Source organism: Neofelis nebulosa, chromosome 2 (assembly GCF_028018385.1).
Source record: "Neofelis nebulosa isolate mNeoNeb1 chromosome 2, mNeoNeb1.pri, whole genome shotgun sequence".
In the NCBI taxonomy this organism is placed as follows: Eukaryota; Metazoa; Chordata; class Mammalia; order Carnivora; family Felidae; genus Neofelis; species Neofelis nebulosa.
This window is the reverse complement of record NC_080783.1, coordinates 175,352,011-175,376,060: the sequence shown is the minus strand read 5'-3', so window position 1 is coordinate 175,376,060 and position 24,050 is coordinate 175,352,011. Positions and strand designations below refer to the sequence as shown.

At 42.4% G+C, this 24,050-nt stretch overlaps 1 protein-coding gene and 1 pseudogene across 17 annotated transcripts in view; both read right to left on the bottom strand.

The window, feature by feature from the left end:
- DAB1 (DAB adaptor protein 1) overlaps positions 1-24,050 on the bottom strand; it is a 1,141,854-nt gene that overhangs the window by 676,602 nt on the left and 441,202 nt on the right. The window lies entirely within an intron of this gene.
- On the bottom strand, positions 16,171-17,595 carry LOC131504667 (phenylalanine--tRNA ligase beta subunit-like; annotated as a pseudogene).

The following is a 24,050-nucleotide window of genomic DNA, read 5'->3' as shown; positions in this document are numbered from 1 at the left end:
ACATAGAAATCCAAAACAACTACCGCAAGTGCTTCAGTCAGAGACATTATCCTGCCTGTGTTCTGCTCAATTGACCAGTGGAACTTTCCTATCCTGCAGAATCAAGTAGCTCAGTACCCATTCTGGTCTGAATGCTCTTACTTCAGGAAAAATTACAAACCCGGCCTGGGGAAAAAATCAATATGCATGATATTTCACATAGCCCTTTGGTCAAGTCAAGGTCCTTGAGGTTAAGGAAAATAAGGCCAGAATGCCTCATTAGTACACTGAGCAGGCCTTGCCTCACTACCCCGATTCTGTCCCTTTCTTCTTTGTTGCTAAATTATCCTATTCACCTGTGAAATGGATCTTTTCCTGAGATATTTAAAAGTCCTTAATTAAAATGTCTTTACTATTGGTCATCTCAAAGATGGTCACCCCCCTCCCTTTTTGTGTTTCTATAACCTTCCTTGCTTATCGAGTCTCTCAAAAATGTCCTTCCTCCTGCTTCTTTTCTATTAAATATTTGTTCTTGCAAAGAGCAGGTAAGTATCATGCTGGTGAGCATTGGATGCTTTTCTTAAAGACATTTTAAAGTCGTATTTACAATTTCTAACACTGTCTTTTTTTTTTTTTTTTTTGCAAAACTGACATTACAAAAAATCTTCTTTCATTTATCTCCCACCTATCTTTGTGACACGGAGGGAGTCAGTGTACCTCTCTGAAATTCAGGTCTCTCCCCTGGATAAAGTCTACCTTACATCATTGTAATAAGGGTTACATGAAGTAACACACATGAAAAGGTCTAGGCTAATCTCTTCCACCTATTGCATATTTAATACATGGTAATTGAAATGAGATTTCTACCTGTAATTAGCTGTGTGACCCTAGGCAAGTCTGTTAACCTCTCTGGGCTTCTATTTCTTGACCTGGGTAATAGAGAAGGCTGGACTAGATCTCCAAGAAGTCTTGTAGCCAAGTGATCTATGTTTACTAAGCTGCAGGGATACTTGATTTGCATCTTCTACCCTCTGTGACAGCCTTGGATGCAGAGGTCACATCCTTTTACCTTTGTATCCACAGAACCTGGCATGACCCTGTGGCTCAGTAAAATATCTGATTTCATCACCAACTTGGCAGCTAGCCACATAAACTCCCCGTATTTACTGGTGTCATGGTCTGTGGACGGTATGGCTACTCTTGACAATTTGAGCATTCCATACCAAGCTTCTCTAAAGGAGACTGCTTCCCTGAAGCTGTTGCTTAAGGGTCAGCCAAGGTGGCTGGCTGATATGTCCCCTAAGCTTACGGCTCAGTCTTAGGTGATTGGATATAGATGAATACCCAGTCCTATGGCAACTAATCCAAAGGCTGACCAGACCAGCTACCTGCAAGGTGGCCAGGTGGGAGGGAGTGAAAGAAATAAAGGAGAGAGACCACCAGAGAGGCAACGGGACACAGTGTGATGGTTCATTTTATGTATCAACTTGACCGGGCCCAGTCATTTGTTCAAGCATTATTCTGGGTATTTTGGGATGAGTTTAAATTTAAATTGATAAACTGAGTAAAGGAGATTGCCCTCCCTAATGTGAGTGGGCTTCATCCAATCAGATGAAGGTCTGAATGGAACTAAAAGGCTGAGAAAGAGGGAATTCCTTCCATCTGACTGCCTAGAGCTGGGATCATCAGATTTTTCCTGCCTTCGGACTTGAACTGAAGTATCAACTCTTCTTATGTCTCTTGTGTGTTGATCGTAGGTCTTGAAAGTTAGCATCTGTAATCACGTGAGCCAATTACTTGTAATAAATCATATATGTATATATATATATATATTTACACATATAAATGTATTTATACATATATATGTGTATATATATATGTGTATATATATATGTGTATATATATATGTGTATATATATGTATATATATATATATTTAAAGTTTATTTATTTATTTTGAGAGAGACAGAGAAAGAGAGTGCAAGCAGTGGAGAGGCAGAGGGAGGATGGAACAGAGGATGTGAAGCAGGCTCTGTGCTGACAGCAGAGAGCCTGACATGGGGCTCAAACTCACAAACTGTGAGATCATGACCTGAGCCTAAATAGGATGCTTAACCGACTGAGCCACCTGGGTGCCCTTACATATATATATATATTTTTTTTTTCTCTCTATAGAAACCATAAAAGCCTGATCTATATCTAGATACCCTGTCTCTCTCTATATCTATACTCTAAATCTATATCCTATTCTCTTTCTCTGGAGAACCCTAATGCAATCAATCAGATTCCTTGTCAGGGATCTGAGCTAGGAGCTATGAGGAGCATGACTGTAGCTAGAAGCAGGAACTAAAAGTGAAAGGACACAGAAAGGTGAGGAGGAGCCAGGTCCACGAAGAAGAGTCACACCCTTGAGGGGCTGCAGCAAATTCAAGCTCAAGGAGCAGCAGGCACTGAGACGCTGTCGTGTCTGGAAGGGGAGACCAGATGCCCCTTCTCAGCCCGGCACCCTCAGCCCTGACTGCTCCCTGGCTTCAGTCCTTCCGGCATATCTGCTTTTACTTGTGACACTGGGAGACTTGGTGGCTTTTAATTACAGAAGCTGACCACGTCAGAGGCTTCAAGTCTGTTGGAAAAGATTAGGGCAAGGAAGGAAGTGGACAGAGAAAAAAAGAGAGAAAAAAAAAAAAAAGAAAGGGGGGAAAAAGAGCACGGGGGAAAATGATGAAGAGTAAGGGCAGGGTAGAAGAAGGGCAGGGTAAGGGCACTTTGGTCCGATGGGGAAGCGATTCAGGCGGAGGGCCAGTTACTCTACAGTTTGTACCCGTCCTCTACCACTACCATCAAGATAAGAGGACTCTCCTCTCCTTTTCTTGTTCTTTACTTAATAAATAAATAAATAAATAAATAAGACAAACCTGCCTATTTCCTCCCGGGAGAATTGAATGCGATCAGTTCTGGCCATAAAGCCCCCTGGAGAAATTCACGGTGTTCAGGAAACATTAAGAGGCTGAAAGAAAGATGGTTTCTAAATCTCAGAGGAAGAAGCTTCGCAATGAAGTCTTGGACCTAATCATTTTATCCCTTCCCTCGGCCTGGTCACACTGCCAATTCCCCCAGCAGTAGCAATCACTCACAAAGGAAGAATCTCAGAGCCCAGGCAGCACAGATTCTAACCCACAATCAAATCGAAGCCTGTGTTCTGCGCTCATACAATTTCTGGTAAACACTGTCAATTTCAGACTTCCAAATGGGGAGTATATTTTTATTCATTTTAAGTTATGCTCTCTTTCATTTTCTTGGAAAATGGGACAACTGGGCAATCTGAGGGGTTTGATATTCAGCACTTATTTATATTTTTCAACATGTATGTACACCTGTCAAGACATGAAGCCCTGGGCTTTGATGCTGAGACAAAGGAAGCACCATTCCTGCGTGTCCCAAATGGAATATTCAAAGGCATGGGCTGTGGGTACATCCGTGCTCTCAAGCTATATCACAGATTAAAGGCAGAATTGGCTCAGACTTTCGCTGGGAGAGAGCATTAGCAAATGAATGAATTATTCTCTGTTTACAAAACAAATGAGCTTTCTATTGGACAGGCTGTCGGTCTTCTTCCATTGCAGACCATTAATAAATGAAACTCTATTTGGATTTTACAGGCATATTTGCCATCAGTGTCACACCAGTGGGCAGACTGGTGGTGTGGAAAGAGTCAGGCTATGGAGTCCGAGAGCCAGAGATTCTAATCCCCTGGCTCTAGTATTTACTAAACCTGTGGCCTCTAGTAAGTTTACTTATCCCCTCTGAGCTTCCCTTTTAACATCTGATAAACTGAAGCAACAGAATCTAATGTCTACAGTTTGTGAAATAAAATCATAGGTGCACAGTGAGGGGCACCATGCCTGATGCTTGGTAAGCATTCAATAAATCTTCCCTCCTTCCAAAAAGGAAACTTCGCAATTTAAACAACTAAGAGCCAGGGATAGCCCTGCCCTAGGCAACATAATATTTCACCACTGCAACTAGATTACAAGCAAAAGGGTAATTCATGAAGTTGCTGACCTGTGTTCCTCGGGGCCAGAACAGCATGTTGGTCGCATAAAGAGAATGAGAGGTGATCCCTGTCAGCAGTCTGCTCTACCTGAGTCAGTAGTGAGTTCACCTGGGTCCCCGGCCTTCTGCCCACGTCCAGAAACCGTGGGTCTCAGGCTGCACACACCCAACCTGACAGTTTAAATGGCAGGCATAGAGAAAGCCCTCAGTATTGCTCTGTACAAACATGGCTAACCACCTCATTTACAGGAAGTGAAGTCTGGCCAGCTTGGTGGATGGAAATGTGCCTAGTGCTCTTAACTTCAGCGGATCCCCCTGGACACGGTCCCCGACCTGGCGACAACTTCTGGCTCCTAGCAGTGGACATGGCTGGCCCACCTGATAAAGCAGCAGGTAGGGAAATAAGTCATGGGAAAAAAAAAAAAAACACCTCAGGTCATGATCTCGCAGTTTGTGAGTTCGAGCCCTGTGTCAGGCTCCGTGCTGATGGCTCAGAGCCTAAAGCCTGCTGAAGATTCTGTGTCTCTCCATCTCTCGGCTCTTCCCCTGCTCATGCTCTGACTCTGTCTTTCAATAATAAATAAATGTTAAAAAAAGAAAAAGAAAGAAAGAAGTCATGGGCCTTGGAACCAGGAGGAAAAGATTTCAACCCCTGTGTGGGTCCATGATTTGAAATCTCAGTTTTTGCATCTGTAACATGAGTATAGCGGGACCTCTGTACCAGGAAGGCTGGATTTGCAAAGAATGTTGGTATTAGGGACTTGAGACTTGGTAGACCACTCATCTACCTTCTTTTCCGTTATGTTAATCCACATCCCTTTGCACTGTTGTCCAGTGTATTAAACATTTTGATAGCTAATTATCATACTTGTCACCCCAGCTCCATAAAGATTATGATTACTTTTCCTCCATATTTTTAGTGATAGAAACTGAACTGCAGTGAAGCCCTGGGACACTCTCGGGTGGCATTTATCAATTGTCAGTGCTGGGGTGTGAACCTTGGTCTTCCAATTCTAGAAGTGAGACTGGCAAGCGCATCCATAAATTAGAATCCCGGACACGCATTTTATAACGTTAGAACTACTGTCACCCTCAGGGAGTCTGACGTGCCCATTTTAAAGGTGGAAACATGGGGCTCAGAATGTGAAATAATGTGCCCGGAGTCACATCACTGTCTGAGGCAAAGCCACAGTGAGAGTTCATCTCTGTCCCTCTTCTGATTCCCGTGTTGGGTTCTTGGCTCCTGAACTGAAATTATAGCCTGGGGATGTGTGGGCTGATTTGGCTGCAGCTCTGTTTTACCCTCACTCAAGGTTTCCCTAATCCCTCTACCCATTATCTTCTGTGTAACTGCTACCTGTGGGTGTGAATGAACTGCCTGGCCCCTGCAGACATTTGAGTAGGCAATACCTACTTTACAGAAAGCCCATTTCCTATGCAAATAAACAGATTTTAAAAGCACTACAACAGAGCCCAACCAAGATCTTTTTTTCCTACCTGGATTTTTATTAATTGAATTTTAGAGATTAAAAGAAGTTGAGACTCAGAGAAGTTTAGCAACCGACCCTAAAACTCACAGCGTGGAAGGCAGAACTGGAGGTTAGCCATGGTGCATCTGACCTTGGCTCTTTCCCCTGCCCTGAACTGCAGCTCTCACAGGTCAGAGCTGAGCAAATTCACACTGCATACCTTCACTTTCCATTCAGATCCGTCAGTGTAGAGTGGCTGTAGCAAAGTTTGCCAAAAATCAGTTCCCTGGATGACGAGCTTGCAAAACAAGCAAACAAACACAAAAATGAAACCACTCTCAAAATTACATGGAGCTTTAGAGTAAATCTTTCTGTAGAGTAAGTCAGTACTCTTTCCTTCTTATCTCCTCCTTTTTCAAAAATGTTTGGCTATTCTTGGCCCCCTACTCTTCCACGTGAGTTTTAGGTTCAGCTTGTCAATCTCCTTGAAAAACTCTGTTGGGGTTTTGATTGCAACAGCTTTGAATCTTTAGATTAACCGGGGGAGAAGGGACATCTTTATAGCATGGGTTTTCCCTTCCATGAAAATTTATTCAGGTTTTCTCCATTTATTCAGGTTTTCTCTTATTCTTTCTCTTTCTTTTTCTCTTTCTTTCTTTCTTTCTTTCTTTCAAAGAGCAGGGTCTGCAGAGTGACCCCCATTTTTTAAAATGTTTATTTATTTTTGAGAGAGACAGAGCATGAGTGGGGGAGAGGCAGAGAGAGAGGGAGACACAGAATCCGAAGGAGGCTTGAACGTGGGGCTTGAACTCATGAACTACGAGATCATGACCTGAGCTGAAGTCGGATGCTTAAATGACTGAGCCACCCAGGTGCCCCTCTTTTATGCTTTTTAATAAAGGTGTGTGTGTGTGTGTGTGTGTGTGTGTGTGTGTGTGTGTGTGTGTGTGACAAGAAATTCACTCAGTAAAATGTACTGAGCATGGGGCACCTGGGCGGCTCAGTCGGTTGAGTGTCTCACTTCGGCTCAGGTGATGATCTCACAGTTCCTGATTTTGAGCTCCCATCAAGGTCGCTGCTATCAGCAAAGAACTGGCTTTGGATCCTTGGTGCCTTTCTCTCTCTCTGCCCCTCCCCATTTGTGGTCTCTCTCTCTCTCTCTGTCTCCCTCTTTCTCTGTCTCTCAAAAATAAAGAAACCTTGAACAACAACAAAAGAATTTATTGAACATGTGGTATATTCAAGGTCCAAACTGGCCCATCCTGTGTGAATAAGATTTTCTGTTTTTCCTAAACTTAACCGCTGTTGTTATTCTTGTGCAAATTTCACAACTGGCTCATGCATTCTCATTTTGTATTTCTCACAATACAAAACATAACTTTTAACTTCAAACTCACAGCATTTCTTACTATTGACCTCATGGAGGAGGGGACAGTTTCCTAGGATTCATTCAGAATGTCTCCTTCCTGTTAGGTGTGGGTGTGTTGTTTCAACTTCTCTGGAAATGAGGCCTGAAAAAACCAAGGAAGCCCCAAAGACTCTCCAAGCCTCACTGTGTGTCTTCCCTTACCATGCTGCCACATAGAGAGCTCTGATCCTTAATATTGGAGGTACTGGCTTCCGTTAATTAGCCATTTTTCTTTCTTAAACGCAAGCATCTGATTAGTGATTAGATCACACAGGCCTTACTTAAAGCAATTAGGAGTAAATACTTTAGCTTTGTTCAACGAGGTAGGATCTAGGCGGCTTAATCATGTGGGAAAGAACAAAGAAACTTCAGAAAGAACACACTGGCTCTTCCTGTACTCACTCTACAACTGGCACCTAATCTGTAAAACAGCAGTGGGGTTTCAGAAATAAATGTTTCTTCAACAGAATGCACAATGCTGGCCTAAAAACTGAGGCATCTCCCAATTTCTTTGATCTGTTTAGCAAATACATATTGAGGGCTGACTTATATCCCAACACTGGGCTAGGAGCTGCAATACAAGCATCACAAAGATCATCGTGGTCTTTGCCCTCATGCTCATGTGGTCTAATGAGGAATATAGATAAATCAACATTGCAGTTAATAAAACGCTTGGTTGATATGATGAAGAAAAGCACAGAGAAGGCATGCAAAGTATAGGAGTTTAGGGGAGGGATGTGTGGTGTAGGCAAAGACCCTGAAGAAGTGATGGCTGGCTTGAGAATGTAGAGGAAGGTTAGGACACATAGAAGGTAAATAATAAAGTAAGCATGGAAAGTGGCAGGAGATATGAGAGGGGAGAAGCAGACATGGGCACATGATGCAAAGGACAGGGAGCCATGTTCAGGAATTCAGACTTTAACCAGGACGGGGTTTGCAATCAAGGGAAATGACAGAAGGAGATTTGCTGTTTGGAGAGATCATTAAGGTTGCAATGGGGAGAACAGATTGAGATTGACTTGGGGAGGTGGGGAGTCCACCAACAAGGCTACTTCAGTAGTCCAGGCAGAACATAATGACAATGGCTTCCACCAGGGTAATGGCGCTAGGAACAGATGAAAAAGTTGAAGCTCAGAGAAGATGGGGGTGCCTAGGTGGCTCAGTTGGTTAAGCATCTGACTCAGGTCATGATCTTGCAGTTCGTTAGTTTGAGACCTGCATCAGGCTGTGTGCTGTCAGCTCTGTCAGCACAGAGACTGCTTGGGATTCTCTTTTTCTCTCTCTCTTTCTCAAAATAAACAATTAATTAAAAAGAAAAGAAAAGATAAGCAACTTGCCCTCTGAGTGGTAAAGCAGGATTTTGAAACAAGTTCAATAGGGCTCCCAAAGCCCGTGGTCTTTTCACTGCACCCAGTTTCCCTGCCATGTGTAAAGGACAAACTTAGCCTTGGGGGATTAAGGAGTAGAGTGGGAAATGGGTCAGAAAGAGAACACACTAGAAAGGGAAAGACCCACTTGCACCTGCACATGAAGGGGGACCTAGGGAAAGGAAGAGAAAGGAATTCATGTTTGTTGGTCTCTGTGGAAGGTTGTCTACAGTGCTTCTCAAACTTTCAAGTACCTAAGAATTTCCTGGCATCTTGTCAAGATTCAGATTCTGATTTAGTAGGTTGGGGTTGGGGGCCTGAGATTCTGCATTTTTAATAAGCTCCCAGGTGAGGCCAATGCTGCTTGTCCGTGGACCACAGTTTGAGAAGCAATGGTAGTGGAATGGGTGAGTCCTGGGTGTAAGTCAGACCAGGACCTGAATCCTGGTGTTGGTGCTTACTCACAGCGTGACCTTAAGGAATCTGTTAGTTTACAGGGCTGCTATAACAGCATACCAAAACCTGGGTGGCCAGAAACAACAGAAATCTCATCTCAGAGATCTGGAGGTTAAAAGTCTAAACTCAAGGCATTAACAGGGCCGTGCTCTTTCTGACAGCTTAGAGGTGAATACTTCCTTGCCTCTACTAGTGTCTTGTATTTGCCAGCAATCTTTGGTGCTCCTTGACCTGCAGCTGCATCACTCCAGTCTCATGGCTTTCTTCTCATTCTGTGTCTTCACATTGTCTTCCCTCCGGGAGTGTCTGTCTCTATGTCAAAATATCCCCTTTTCATAAGAACACCAGTCACATTGGATGAGGGTCAACCCTAATTACCATTCAAACTTGATTACTTCTATAAAGACTCTATTTCCAAATGAAACCATATTCTAAGCTACCAGGGGTTAGGATTCAATATGTCTTTTATTGAGGAGGGGGCGCAGTTCAACCTGTAAGAGGCAAGTTATTTTACTGCTTTGAGCCTCAGTTTCTCTATCTGTGTAATAGGAATAATAATTCCTACTTTATGAAGTTAAATTAAATGAATAATAAAGGCAGAGTGCCAGCACACAATAAGGATTCAAACCAATATGGCTAAATATTACTTGGCACTAGACATTTAAAATATATCTCACTTAATTAAAAAAAATTTTTTTAATGTTTTATTTGTTTTTGAGACAGAGAGAGAGCATGAGCAGGGGAGGGGCAGAGAGGGAGACACAGAATCCAAAGCAGGCTTCAGGCTTATAGCTGCCAGCACAGAGCCCAACACGGGGCTTGAACTCACAAACCACGAGATCATGACCTGAGCCGAAGTCAGACACTTAACTGACTGAGCCACCCCGGCACCCCTAAGAGACTCTTAAAAATTGAGAACAAACTGAGGGTTGATGGGGGGTGGGAGGGAGGGAAGGGTAGGTGATGGGCATTGAGGAGGGCACCTGTTGGGATGAGCACTGGGTGTTGTATGGAAACCAACTTGTCAATCAATTTCATATTTAAAAAAATAAAATAAAATAAATAAAATAAAATATATTTCACTTAACTATCACCACCACCTGGCCTGTGGTGCAGCCATCATCATTCCCAGTGGATATCAAAAGAGACTGTGATTTAACAAGGACAAGAAACTTGCACAAAGTCACACCATTATCAAGATTTAAATTTTGTAATGTTTATTTTTGAGAGACAGAGAGAGAGACAGAATGGGAGTGGGGGAGGGGCAAGAGAGAAGGAGACACAGAATCCGAAGCAGGCTCCAGGCTCTGAGCTGTTAGCACAGAGCCCAACGCGGGGCCCGAACCCATGAACCATGAAATCATGACCTGAGCCGAAGTTGGATGCTTAACTGACTGAGCCACCCAGGCACCCCTATTATTAAGATTTAACATCCAGTTTTCTCCAAAGCCTGTGATGTTTTTTCTCACTCCAACAAGCCAGACTGGGGGTACTGGCAATGGAGGTAGAGTTAAAAACTATTTCCTGCTGAGGCAACAGCAGAGAAAGATGATTATTATTTTTATTTAATCATGTAGGGACATGTGCTGAATACAGATTCCGGTTTCAAAGTGCCCAGAATCACAGATGAAATGTTTAGAGAGCTCAGGGAATGGAGGAAGGAGGGGGCAAAGGACAGATGATATATGAAGTCCAATGGATTAATCATGTTCACCAGCTTTTGTCATTCTTTTTCATGTTGCAAGGCTGCATGGGCATTTTTTTTTAATAGGCCACAGAAATTCACAATCAAAATTTCAAAGCTAAAAATACCGTCATGCCATCCTGGAGAATATTAAACAAACCAAACAAAACACCTGAGTGTTTTCCGGCCAACAAAGAGAGAAATGTGTAGGCTGTGACGAGTAATTGAACCTACTTTTGTCTGTTTGCAATAAACATTTGCAAAACACAATATCCTTTTGACATTTCTGTGAGGATTGCTCATACTCTATTTTCTGCAAAAAGCCTTCCATTCTTACTAGATTCCCATAATTACCTCTTTGGAGGAAGACCATCTCAGCCCTTGGAGACATTATCAATTTTCAACGGTTGATTCCTAATTTTTGTTGATGTTGCTGTTATACTGAGCCGTCTCTTGAGGATGGAGAACCAATACCATCCTGAGCTATAGAAAGATATGGATAGCCAGATAGCTAGCCAGAAAAATGATGGGGATGGGAAAGCAGGTAGCAGTTTGAGGATATTCCTTCCATATTTGTCAGTCTTATGGTTATTGCATGGCCCAACAGCAGTAAGGGAGCTATAATGTCTGGGTTCTGATCTTAGCTCTGTCATTTTCAAGCTGTGTGGTAAGGAAATTACTTGAACATTCTGTGCCTAAGTTTCCTCATCTGTAAAACTGGGATAAACATAGTCCCTACTTCACAGAACTTTGAGGAATAAAGAAGTTAATATGTATAAAGAGCTTAAATATGTGCATCTTAGAGTACGTACTCAGTAACTGGTAACTAAGACTGTGGTTTGCTTACTTGGCATGAAGAATGATGGATGGCATGGGAGTCAGAAGGCGTGCCACTTGCCCTGTGTGATATCTCCTCAGTTTGATTTGCAAAGTGGATCTATACAGCATCCACATCAGGCAGAGTGTTATAGGACACAGTAATGAGTCTGTAGGTATTTTGTTTTGTTTTGTTTTGTTTTGTTTCTTCTAATTGTAAAGAGATGCCATTGGGGCACTTTTTAGCAGGGGGATCAAATGATCAGATTAGTAGTTTACAAAGTTATTCCAACTACCCTATGGGGAACAGCCTGGGCAAAGGCGATACCAAGAAACCAGGCAGGTGAGGCATGACAAGGGCATTGGCCATGGCAGTGGGGGAGGAGATGGAGTAAAATGGACTCCACATGTGAACTGCGGGCAACTCCATGGGACTCCTAGAAGGGAGCGGAATGGGAAGGACGGTGCCAGGTTGCAGAACAACTAGACAGGAGAGCAACTCATTGAAAGGTATGCGAGTCCTATGAATATTCCGGGTCAAAGGCAGAAAGAACCACCACAACAAAAGGAAGTAGAAATGCCTGTATGGAAAAGAAGAGAGGAAGGAAGAAGATAGGAAGTACAGCTTTGTGGAGAACCTAACCTCTCCATGGGGTGTTCCAGAATTGCACTGTAGGCTGAGGGAGCAGCACGGTCAAGGCCTGGCAGAAGAGGATGCTGCCATATTTGAGGAACACTGTGCTTTGCCACTTTTGTACAGGAACAATACAGCTCTGAAGTGGTGCTTATTCACACCATGCAGGTGTGCCTTTGCCACTGAAACACATTGTAATCCCCTACGATACAAAAATGACTTCTTTTGTACCCCCAGGTATATTTAGCACAGTCCCATGTATGTAACAGAGTTCTTGGTAAATACTTCCTGAATTCTACAAGTTTCTGAGTAAAAGATAAAGCATCTATTAACCATCTACATTTTTGAGAGCTTGTGTTAGACTCTGAGAAGACGGAAGATGGAGGAGATATGGACACTGATCTTCCCAGCCCAGGTTTCCATTCCCTTTCTCTTCACCCCCTCCTCTCTCTGTCTCTGTCTGTCTGTCTCATACATACATATTCACACCACAAACATGCATGCATATACACACACACATACACGCCCCACGTACTGCACCAAAAAGAGGAATGAGCGACTGGGAGTCCAATACTGAATCTTTGCATGGACAGAATCCAGGCCTGCACAAGTCTATCATTCTCAGACTGACAGGCTGACCATGGTGTGTCCTCTTCATGGCCAAGTGCAAGAAAGCAAGCCCAGCTCTATGATCCAATTTGAAGCCATTGCCTGCATCGCATCTGCTTACATCCCATTGGCCAAAACAAGTCACAAGGCTGAGTCCAAAGCCAAGGTGTAGGCAGGTACAACCTGCCTCCGGCAGAAGCTGCAAAATTACCTGGCTAAACAGTATATAGGTACCAGGACAGATATAGAACCATGGTTACCTTGGACAAGTCCTTTCCATCCTCTGGGTGTCCTCACCTCCGTAAAAAGCTTGGATCAGATCCATGTGCCCTGCAGAGTGAAATCCAGCCCTCCAGTAGCACGTAAAATCAATTTAGTTAGCACATAAATTTTAGTAAATTCTTAGATGTGGTATTAACAAATTTTGAGCACATAAAGTGATGACGATTCACTTTTGAATTTGCTTTCAATCTGGCCAGCTACATCAAGGAGAAAGTCTGAGTAAGTTCCTATAACAAGCCCAAAATCTTTGCTGACTTCCCCTTTTAATAATGAGCTAGCAGACCAAAGCGTTGAGCTAGAATTTCCAAAGAGTGCTCTGTTTTCATTCCATTTATTTTTGACTACAGTATATTTATAGCAAGTAATGCCAGATTTTAGTTAGTTCTATAAATTTTCTTTAAAAATACATGTTTTTAAATAAAAATGTGAGCCTATTTAAAGCAAATATGAATTATTGGTGACACACAGAGAGCAAAAAATCATGGCTATGGGCTGGAATAACTGAAGTTTGGGAAATTCTGGATTTGGCCATCTTTATGGTTCTGAGATCCTGTGATCAATGTTGACTTCACTGCTCCAGCTGTGGTCTCCACGTCCACCCCAAGGCTTTCTCAGAGGAAGATGAGCTTTCTCAGAGGAAGGGGGTTGTCCTTCTCTTCTGAAGTTTTCTGCGACCTTTCATTTCCCTCTCCCCTTTAAATTTGAGCAGCCCAGCTGCCAGTATGACTACCCAGCCAGATGTATTTGATTGACATGCTCATCCCTGCACAATGGGCCAGAGTCAGTCACCCTGCGGCTGTCCCTGCCCTTGGCATTGTGATGCATGGGCCCAGATTCCAAATGTCATGTCACATCTCCTCATGGCATCAAAGCACCCTTGAGAGCAGGAAACCCTAACAGATGGCTGAAATGCCTTCAAAAAGACTCCTCCAGACATCCTTGGAGATGCACAGAGCCCTGTCAGTGGTGACGGGTTGCCATGTATGCTCAGCAAAAAATGCCGAAGGGAGGAGGGGGTTCCCATGCCCACGGAGACCACAGAATGCTGGTTCAAATGCTGGGTAGCAGCTCCCTTAGCACGCCATTTGCTTTTGCAAAATATTTGTTAACTCCCTGATCTCAATGCTTCCTTGGACTTTTAATGGCCCTAGAGGGCAATGAGGGAAACTTTTTATTTACATGAAATATTTCATTAAAAAGCAAACGAATGGGGAAAGGTAATTTTTCTCACAATAGTGGACTGTCACTCCTTCTTGTCCAGGAATTCCTAACTGGATTTTCTGGATTCTTCAGAAGCTCACAGTTGGTCTTAAAAAGGCCTGTGAACCTTCCAAAATTACCTGCAAAAGTTTGTGTGTGTGCACATAAACAGGTTTCTGTGGAGAAAGGGTCAAAAACTTTAGTTCAGATTCTCAAAATGGTCCATGTCTTGTTAGAAACCACAGGCCTAACAGTGCTCCTTAGAGAGAATACATGGGGCAGAAAAATGTCAAGCCAAAACAAAATGAAATTAAACTGGGCAGTAACGTAAGGTAAGGGTAATTTTCCCCTAATAGAATATATTAAGTTAAAACATTTGCCATTTACCATCACTACAATTTCAAAAAGGTTATTTTAGTGTAGCAGGACTACACTAAATGAGAAAACATTTCAGGAAGGCCATAAGCTCAGATTAAAAAACTAATTCAGGGGCGCCTGGGTGGCGCAGTCGGTTAAGCGTCCGACTTCAGCCAGGTCACGATCTCGCGGTCCGTGAGTTCGAGCCCCGCGTCAGGCTCTGGGCTGATGGCTCGGAGCCTGGAGCCTGTTTCCGATTCTGTGTCTCCCTCTCTCTCTGCCCCTCCCCCGTTCATGCTCTGTCTCTCTCTGTCCCAAAAATAAATAAAAAACGTTGAAAAAAAAATTAAAAAAAAAAAAAAAAACTAATTCAGCTTTGTTTTTTTAAAAAATGACTACACCGGGCACCTGGGTGGCTCAGTTAGTGAAGCATCCAACTCTTGATTTTGGCTCAGGTCATAAGCTCACGGTTTGTGGGTTCAAGACCCACGTTGGGCACCAAGCTGGCAGCGTGGAGTGTGCTTGGGATTCTCTCTCTCTCTCCTTTTCTCTCACCCCTCCCCTGCTCACTCACTCACACTCTCTCAAAATGAAAACTAAACTTAAAAAAAAAAAAGACTATTTTGTCCATTTTCATTTCACTGGTGGCCAGCATCAATCTGTGCACCAGGATTTTGGAAGCACTGTTTTCAGAGTGGGGAATTCCTCCTCAGCCTGTAAATCTTTGGAAAACTATGACCTTCTCTGGGATTTCCCAGAGCTGAGTTCATGGCACCCTGTCCCATCTCTGTTCCTGGACCACCAGAAGAGAAGTCCTTTATCTTTGACTCCATGATGCTATGACGCCTAGTACTATACCCCAAAGCAGGGATGGTGGGTTCACTGCAGCAATTCATTCCAACAGCTATCGACTCTGTTCCTTGTTGGGGCCAGGCCTTGAGCTAGACATCAGACATGGAGAAGTGCAAGGCAGCACCCCTTCCTTAAAGGGCTCACCTTATAGAAGAGGAGACGATAGAAGGGTGTAAGTGGGTACCATCACCCACTCCACTACTCTCGCCCCCTGGTAGTCAAAGGAGCAAAGGAAACAATGGATAACAATGGATAATGATATTATCCAGGTAGCATCACATAATCCTTATTTGCATTCAGTGTCCGAAACCCCAAATAGAACCGAATGATTGAATTCTTTTCCTCAAAGGAGTTTAAAATGCCTCTTCCCTTTAGAGGCGTGTGACAGAGACTAGAGAATGGAGGGTGTCTTAAGAAGCACTTTGAATGCAGCCAGGAAGTTTGCAGACACATTGCTATAGCCTCTCTAGCCATGCAGTGGTAATCTCAGTCCTTAACAGAGGTTTTAGGGTCCCCTGGGTGGCTCAGTTGGTCAAGCGTCCAACTTCAGCTCAGGTCATGATCTCATGGTTGATGCGTTCAAGCCCTGTATCAGGCTCTGTGCTGACAGCTTGGAGCCTGAAGCCTGCATCAGATTTTGGGTCTGCCTCTCCCGCTGCCCCTCCCCTGCTCACGCTCTGTCTCTCTCCCTCTCTCTCTCTCTCTCTCAAAAGAAAAGTAATAATCATTAAAAAAAGTTTTTTAAGTAGGTTTTAAATGTTTGCTTCTACAAAGGCTGGGGCTTCACTGACCCTTGTACTAAGAGCCCAAAGGAAGAAACCAGTGTCAGTGCACACACTGGAAAGAAACAGCATGAGACAAAGGGAAAGGCAGCCAGCAGAATCTGGAGGAGAGTTGTAGACCCACCAGAAGGGAAATGGCTCCCCTGATCATAGGGCCCAAGTGAGGGCAAACTGGAAGCTGATGTCAAAACCCACTGTACAGTATGCAGACTGGTAGACACTTTTAGGAGGGCTTTCATTCTTTTTCTTTTCACTGCTTTCCACTTAATTAAACATTAAAGCACAAATGGATGTCCCCTGTGGGGACAAATAAAGGACATCAGGGGAGGAGAAGGGAAGCCTCATGGAGAGAATCACCCAACAGAGACCCCTCTTCACAAAACGGGCCCGATACTGATTTCCAGGGAGGAGCAGGACAAGGTTAGCTCAAATTTGGTGATGACATCAGGATGAAGGACTGACCCTAAGCTTCCTGATGCTTTGATCGCTGGCAAGCATCTCGATGCATGCCCCAGAAGGAAGGGCCTTCTGATGCTGTGATCACACCATCCCATCCCCCTTCTTTTCACCAGGAGGCACATGAAGCAGCTGTATAATTCTGTCCAGAAACCCATGGATTATTTCAAACCAAGGATTCTTACTGTAATAAATAGCACAGAGATGCCTGTAGTTTCTTTCATCTACGTCTCTGCTAGCATTTTTTACTACAGTGTCAGAGATTTGTTTTAGAGGAAGGGCATCATATAATTTGTGGCTATGGTCTTTAGGAGGCCAGGAAGAAGGGCAATGGGTACCATCTGAAATTAAATGGCTGTAGGATCACTTATATGAACTGCCTTTGTTGCAGAGATGTCGAAACCAAGTTTATCAGCAATACCTCCTTGGGGGCACAGACGAAAGCCGAGTCTTCAGTGAATCCAGCAGCTACCCTGTCATGTCTTAGAAGTCCTCTGAGCTTGTTAAGAGGAAACTGATTGGTTACAATGTATGTTTCTGGGAGAGCCACCTGAATGTTGCTATATCCATAAGCAATAGCTCCATCTTTTACAATATCACATGCATGGATAATGTCAGTTCTGGTTGGAGAAATTTCAATCTCAATCCAATTCCCATAACCTATGACTTCTGAGTTTAAATCCATCCCAGTCAGAAGTTTCGCAGAATTTTCTGGAATTGCTCTGGTTCCAACTTATTTGTTAATTGGATCAGATATCACCATCTCCTTTCATTAAGTCAGTTCTGGAAAGGTATGTGATTTTCCATTAGGAAAAACCACCTCAGCTGATTCAATTGTGAATTGATTCTCATAATATTCACTGAACATGGTGACAATGACAGCAAGAACTATTTTTGCCTTAGTAAAGTCAGTTCCTGTGCATTCAGGGAATCCATTCTAGTATTTACTGTTAATTTGGAGTTATTTTCATTGATGATAGGCCTTAAGATGACAGCACCATTGCTATCATGGACAACTGGGTATAGTGGTTTATTTCCAAAGATATATATAAATAACATTTAAGGAGGACTTTCATTCTTGATCATGTGTTTGATTTTCATTTAACTTCTTTGTTGTTTCCATCAAGTCCTGAGTTGAGAGAACCTCTCTTGCTATTTTTGCATAGCAAACTCTGACTAGAGTAGATATGGCCATATAGCTACAATTGGCAGTTATCTATCAGGTAAGTAGAGAGTTAACTAATGGTTGCTACTCTCAGGTAAGTCCCAAGGACTCTCACATAGGTTTTCTCAACACATGTGATAGTGATATTCCTCTTTCAGTTGAAAAGCCAAAGCACAGAGAGGTTAATTACCTTGACCAAGTACACAAAGCCAGCCAAAGGTAGCTGGGAATTCACTGACACCGGCACTAAGAGTCAAAGCAAACAACCAGAGGGGCCAGGACCCCAGGTCTCAGCTGCCCAGTCTTGAGTTTCTGAGAAAACAAGATTGAATGCTGTTCTCCACAATTTATAGGTATCCAAACGGATACAAGATTCATAAAGATGACTGGATGGAAAATGTCCCTATTCCTCTTGCAAAGAGGAAGTGTGATTAATATAAATAAGGGAAGGCTGAGATAAATTAGCAACTTGGAAAACATAAATGAATTTTAGAATGGATCAGAGAACGTAAGACTCAAGGGAATATGGAAGTTATCCTGCCAAACTAAATGGAGATGCTGAGGCACACAAGGATATAATGGTATAATTATTTCTGCACAACAAACTAGTGAGAGAGTATTGAATTCATTTCCCTATGTCCAGACTCAACACTCACACTACCCACACCTGGCATTTAGAGCATGCTGCACCAACTATGAATTATGATGAAGAAATTTTCATCAGAGAGAGACAGACAGAGAGATACAATTATTTTTTTTTCCCAGGGAGTCCAGACTCTGGAGGACACTACATTTTATTGTCAAGGGAGGATGTGAGGACAAAGTCCCTGGATAAATACATAAAGGAGATTCTTTAGCTGTTGTCTTAGGCAGAGGACCAGAATAAATCCAACAACTGGTCCATTTTGTTTCCTGGAGCAAGATGTGTGACTCCAACATTTCAAGCCCTCGATGACAACTTTAATACTATTTCCAAGTTCAAAGGTTTCACTTTCTTATTTGCTATTTCTAAAGCCCTGGGCCTCTGAGCCTTGGTTTTGTCAGGACAAGACTCAGGCCTCTGAGGAGTGTGAAAGCAGATTCCGTTTTCACTCAGATCAAAGTCTCATGTGAAAACATGTCCAGGGGTAACTCAATTTTCTCTTAAACCTACTCCAGTCAGGAGCAGCTTTCATCAAGGTCACCAGTGACCTCCATTTTGTTAACCCACCACTCTGTTCTCGGTCTTTATCGACTGTTAGCATCATGCAGCACAGTTGGTCACCCTCCTCCATGAAGCACACTCTTTACATGATTTCCAGCATGCTCCTCTCCTTAGTGTTCCTTTCTTCCCTGGCTACTCCTTCTTGTTCTCATTTGTTGATCCCTCCTGTCTCTTCAATCTCTCAAGGTCAGAGGTGCCCAGGCTTCCATCCATGAATACTTTTCCTTCTCTACCAAGACTTCGTCCAGAAGTGATCTTAGCCAGTTTTATCATCTATACATATCACCTATGGAGTGAAAACTTCCAAATGTGATTAACTCTACCTTCAAAATATAGTCCAACCACTTTTGACCACCTCCCACACTACTCCCATCATCTCTTGCCTGAATTTTTGCAACAATAATTTGTGTCCACTCTTGCCCTTTATCATTAGCTTTTTAAGAGACAAGGCAGACAACAAAACAAAACAAAAAACAAAAACAAAAACAAAACCATGGCTTCATGCCTCTGCACTCCTGTGGTTACTTATCCCAGAGTGAAAAACCAAAGTCTTCGTTCAACTTCTCACCTGCCATTTTACCCCTCTGATTCTGATTCTAGCTCAGCCTACTCCGGATGTACTGGTCTCCACCTCCTCCTCACACGTGTTAAATTCAACTGAACCTCAAGGCTTTTCCACTTGCCATTTCCTCTGCCTGCAGTGTTCTTCTTCCAGATACTGCAGGCTTGATCCTTCATTTCCCTCAGGTGTCTGCTCAAAAGTCACCATGTCAACAAGTCTTCCCTGGACCACCTATATTTTATAGCAGCTCCCCTCCCTCCTCTGCACTCTCATGCACCCCTTATCTCTATGGCAGTTATCATGATTCTACAAACCATCAAAATGCTCTTCTGTTGTCTTTATGTAAACTCTATAACAACTGGGATTTTGCTTATTTAAAAAAATTTTTTTAATGTTTATTTATTTTTGAGCAGGGGGGAGGGCAGAGAGAGAGGGAGACACAGAATCCAAAGCAGGCTCCAGGCTCTGAGCTGTCAGCACAGAGCCTGACACAGGGCTCAAACCCACGCACTGTGAGATCATGACCTGAGACGAAGTCGGATGTTCAACTGACTGAGCCACCCAGGCGCCCCGGGATTTTGCTTATTATAATTTTTTTTACTATTCTTTTTCTACAACATCAAAGGATCTGTGGCACATAGTGGTTACTCAGTAAATAGTTATTGAATAAAAGAACCAAATTAGCAAATCTTGTCTAAGGATGTACAATTGAATTCAGGGAGCAATGCACTTAAAGCCACCAAGAAGAGAGGGAGTTTCTGTTCCCCACACTTGACTACTTGAGAATCAAAGCTGCCTTGATTCTTCCATCAGTACTTAAGGCTCCCTAAAGGATTCAAAAACTATTACAAGTGAATCACATCTTATGTAATTTAAGGGCACTGAAGTTAAGAGTTGAGGTCCTAGATCCAGGCTGCCTGGATCCAAAGCTCAGCTTTATTTCTTACTTGCTATGTGTCCTTGGGCAAATAACTGAAATTCTCTGTTTCTCAGATTCCTCCTTCCTCTGCAAAAGGATGATAATTGTAGTACCTACCTGATGAAGTTATTGTAAGGATTGAAGAAGATATATTACATTTAAGGTACCTAGAAAAGGACGTGGTACATAGTAAGTATTTAAGTGTTAGCTCACGTTCATTCACTAAGAGCATGTTATCCAGATAACATTGCTTTTTGTTCTCTGAGAAGTTTTTTTTAGGAAGAGGTACATATATACCATATATTCACATATACATAGATAGTGTGCATACACATGTACATGTGATCTATATGATTACAGAGATATGTGTGTATATATACGCACATATGTAAATATATATGTATGTATTTATTTATATATTTAAATATAAGCTTACTTTCTTCCTGTGTCTTGTCTCTTGTGTCCCACATAAACCATGAAGCAGGTCTCAGTACTTCTTTTCTTTCTTTCCAAAGATGATCCACTTCACCAAATATTAATGAGCAGTATAAATTTTACTTAATATTTAATAGGGGTCTTGGAAGAGAGGTCTTATATCACATATCATGCCCAAACATGAAAGGTCTTCCTTAGATATTTCTCTTCTCCCCCAAAATTGCTCTTTGGCCACATCATCAGCCAGGATTCTCCTTTTCACATTCCCATGCAGTTCCCTGCCTCTTCCATGATGACTTGGCCCATCATCTAGGCCCACAGTGCCCTTCACCCACCCTCAGCCTTTATGTTGGCTCACCCCATTTTCAGCAGGAACTCCTCTAGAGAGATGAATCTTACTTATATCTTACTCTTACATGCTGGACACCTAGCAGAGGGCCATGCTCTGTTGGGCTACCAAGAGAATGAAGACATGGAAGAATCTTACACATGGATAATCTTTTACAAAGAGGAAAATTGAGCCAAGAGTGTCAATCAGTCTGTGGATCAGCCAAAAAGAGACCTCAGATTCTCCCGCCCTCCTCTGCTCCCATCCACTATGAAGACCACACACATCCAGTTCCAGCCTTTCCGTTAAACACCTGAATGACTCTGACTTTCCTGTCTGCTCTGAAGATCACTGTTACTCCAGGAGCCAGTCTTAGGCCACGCAGAGAGCAAGCTCTCTTAATAACTGCTTCTTTTATTTCATTTCCTACTGGGAAAAACTAATCAAACATGTAGGAAGCTTAAGAATATTCCAAGGCGATTTGATTGTTCACTGGTGGCCAGTTTCAAGAAATGTACACTGATGAACACAAACACCATTCTCCCTACCTCCCTGTTCAGGCTTTGTCCAGCCTGAGCAGGACCAGGGTCTGAGGGAAAGTGGCCCAAGAAATAGTTGCAGGAAACCAGTCTTGTTTCCTCCTTTTATCCAGAAAAGGGGGCATAGTTGGTGAGGGCCTGGATTGTGACTATTCTCTGTGATTCTTTTCATTTCTTCTTTCTTTCTTTCTTTCTTTCTTTCTTTCTTTCTTTCTTTCTTTCTTTCTTTCATCATAGTGAAGAATTATTTTGCATGAATGAGAGTAGAGATTAAATATCGACTCCTAAGGGTTCTTGTTTGGGCGTATTTTAGGAAGGCCTTTTCCTTCCTCATTTACATGGGGAAATCACAATGAGCCTCAATACTCTGCTTAAGTGGCACATTGTAATCCCCTTTCCACATGTCCCTACAAGGCTGATCCTTGGCTCCTTACTGACAACCTACATCTGGTATGTGCATCCATACTCTGTCACTGCTCTCCATTTGCAGGCTGCACGCCCTCACAGACATTTAACTTCTTAAGGGCAGCATCACACTATAGCCAGGATACAATCACTAGCCAATAAATGTGGCTGAATACATACACAAATAAAAAGCATAAGCAGGTTCAAATTACGTCTCTGCTGTAAATACTCTTTTAATATAGATATGCATTGGTACACTAATCTAGACAGTAGACATGATAATCCCTTCACTGACCTCACAGGATTATTGAGATCATTAAATGAAATGATAGATACAAAAAAGCTTTGTAAAGGTAAAATGCCATACAAATATAAACAGGTATTGTTAAGGAATATAATAGTCTACTTAACTTTGGTTACCCAAAAATCACTCCAGGAACTTTTTTTTTTTTTTTAAATATCATCCAATATAAGTTTAACAATAAAATAATTTAAATAGGAAAACAGCTGAATGAATTCATTCAGAAATGTAAATAATTTTAGCTGAGAAAAGAAACAAGTATTGTGGGGTGCTTGGGTGGCACAGTTGGTTGAATGTCTGACTCTTGATTTCAGCTCAGGTCATGATCCCAAGGTCGTGGGATAGAACCTCACTTTGGGCTCGATGCTCAGTGTGGAACCTGCTTAAGATATTCTCTCTCTCTTGGGGTGCCTGGGTGGCTCAGTTGGTTGAGTGTCCGACTTTGGCTCAGGTCATGATCTCACAGTTTGTGGGTTTGAGCCCTGCATCAGGCTCTGTGCTGACCACTTGCTCAGAGCCTGGAGCCTGCTTCAGATTCTGTATCTCCTTCTCTCTGCCCCTCTCCCACTCACACTTTGTCTCACTCTGTTTCTCAAAAATAAATAAATGTAAAAAAAAATTAAAAACTAAAAGAGATTCTCTCTCTCTCTCTCTCTCTCTCTCTCTCTCTCTCCCCCCTGCCTCTCTCCCCTACTCATGCACTCTCATAAATAAATAAATAAATAAATAAATAAATAAATAAATAAATAGCATTTCTTTAAAAAAAAAAGAAACAAGCATTGGAATTTGATGTGTTATATAGTATAGAAGGAGACATGAATAAGATTCATGAGGGAATTACTGGATCGTATGGCATTTCTATTTTCAATTTTTGAGGAACTTCCATACTGTTTTCCACAGTGGTTGCACCAATTTGCATTACCCCCAACAGTGCATGAGCACTGTTTCTCCAAACCTTTTCTGCAAATCTTTGCCAAATCTTTTCTCCAAATCTTCCTTGATGCTTGTTATTTCTTGTGTTTTTGATATTAGCCAATCTGACTGAGATTTTTGCCATTTGTGACAGGAATGGACCTAGAGGGTATTACACTAAGCAAATAAGTCAGACAGAGAAAGACAAATACCATACGATGTCATTTATATGGGGAACCTAAGAAAACAAAAGATCAAAAAGCAAAAACAAAGAGATTCTTAAATACAGAGAGCAAACTGGTGGTTGCCAGAGGGGAGGTAGAGAGGGGGGTGGGTAAAATAGGTGAAGCGGATTAAGAGGTACAAACTTCCAGTTATAAAATAAATAAGTCACAGAGATGAAAAACCCAGCATAGGGAATATAGTCAATAATATTGTAATCATGTGTATGGTGACAGATGGTGACTACACTTATCGTGGGGGACGCTGAATAACGTATAGAATTGCTGAATCAATATATTATACGTGTAAAACGAATATAGCATTGCATGTCAATTATACTTCAATAATGAAAAAAATTCATGATGGGAGAGGATAGGACATGATAGGATAGACAGGAAAGAAGGAGAGCACAGTAAGAAGTTGGAAAGACACACAGGCAGGGCAAGAGGAAACTTGAGTAGATTATTCAGTCCGCTCACTTCATCCTCACGACCACCCTGTAAAAATGGCAGTACAACCCAATTTACAGACGGTAAAATCCAGCAACCTGGAGAAGGAAAACAAGTTGAAGGAGGGGACTTTAAGCTCCATGAGGCTAGGAGCACATCTCCTTAATGCACATCCCCTGTGGTACATCACAATTGCTTAATACACA